The following is a 1,405-nucleotide window of genomic DNA, read 5'->3' on the forward strand; positions in this document are numbered from 1 at the left end:
CCGGCCCTGGACTCAGGAGGACGTGAGTTCAAACCTGGCCTCAGATGATTAACACAAAAACTAGCTACGTGACCTTGGGCAAGTCACTTAACCCCAATTGCCCTAAAAAATATATATATAAGCTCCATAAGGGTCAGGATTTCCTTTCATATCCATCCAGTCATTAAAACTGTGGGTAACAGAAGAATTGCTGGTTTGCATTGATGAAGGGAAGTTTGGAGGTTCCACACATCCACAAAGAAAGATTTGGAGGTTCCACACATCACACTGATGACATCTAGGTTCTGGACTGCTCCCACAAAACTTTTTTTTTCAATTAAAATAAAAATATCCTCTCTGTGGTCAGCCCCCTTAGTTTTTCCTCCTCACAAAGAGTAGCTGAGAAAAGACTATATATATAATGGAGAAGAAATTTGACTCATGGGTAGAGTCAGAGGTTTATTTTGCAGTACTAGTATCCAGTCCATTTGCCTTGATAGCACTGGTATCAAACCTAAGGGGAAACTGAAGAACTGAAAAATAAGCATGACTTATGAGTACCTATGGACTCAGGAACAGACTCCAGAGCCTAACTCTGAAACCCTAAATTCTGCTCTAGATTGGGATTCTGGAAGGAAACTCAAGTGGAGATCTAATGATTTCTTGGCAGAAATGTTATAAGTAGGAAAGGGTTATCCAGCTTGGAATGTGTCTCTCCTTGGTGGGTCTATGAGAAGCTGGTCAAAAGAATATGAAGACTATTCGGTAATTGGCTATGTCATCCTATTGGAAGTTTCCAAAAGTATGAGGTGTTTCATGAAAAATTGGAAAATTTACAGATTGGAGTGAGAACAGTGATAGTGGGGTAGGCCGTGAAGGGAGTGATCTGGAAAGTGTATTTAAAACATTTGAAAGGAACAGTCAAAGACATCATTCCTATGCATCAAAACAGAACGCATGAGGTTTTGCTATGTAACCCTTTTATGTTGAGCTAGAATAATTAGTTCAAAGACCCAGTGAAAGACAAGTGATCTCTGTGGAGAGCAAAAACTCTGAATTTATTTCCAATCAATGAAGTGACCAAGTCTAGGGCCAACTTGGAGAAGCATGTCTCATTCTTACTGGGCATGTTTCATTCAAAAGAATTTTCTGTGAATAGGGATTCTCAGTTCTTATCTCTTTCAGGGCCAAAGCAAGAAACAAACTAGAGGGTGAACATGATATACACGTTATATATACAAATAGATGTGTGTGTACACAAAAACTACTAAGAATAGGCAACATTTGCATAGCCCTTTGCTATACATGGTTTGCAAAGAGCTTTATATAGACATGAGGACAGGACAGGATAATCTGCTATTATTAAACTATATGTGTTATATATATTAAAATATATACAGACAGACAGAGAGATAGAAAACTATCC

This window comes from Petaurus breviceps, unplaced genomic scaffold (assembly GCF_028583685.1).
Source record: "Petaurus breviceps papuanus isolate PSGF00001 unplaced genomic scaffold, PetGlider_PUasm1.0 688, whole genome shotgun sequence".
NCBI lineage: Eukaryota > Metazoa > Chordata > Mammalia > Diprotodontia > Petauridae > Petaurus > Petaurus breviceps.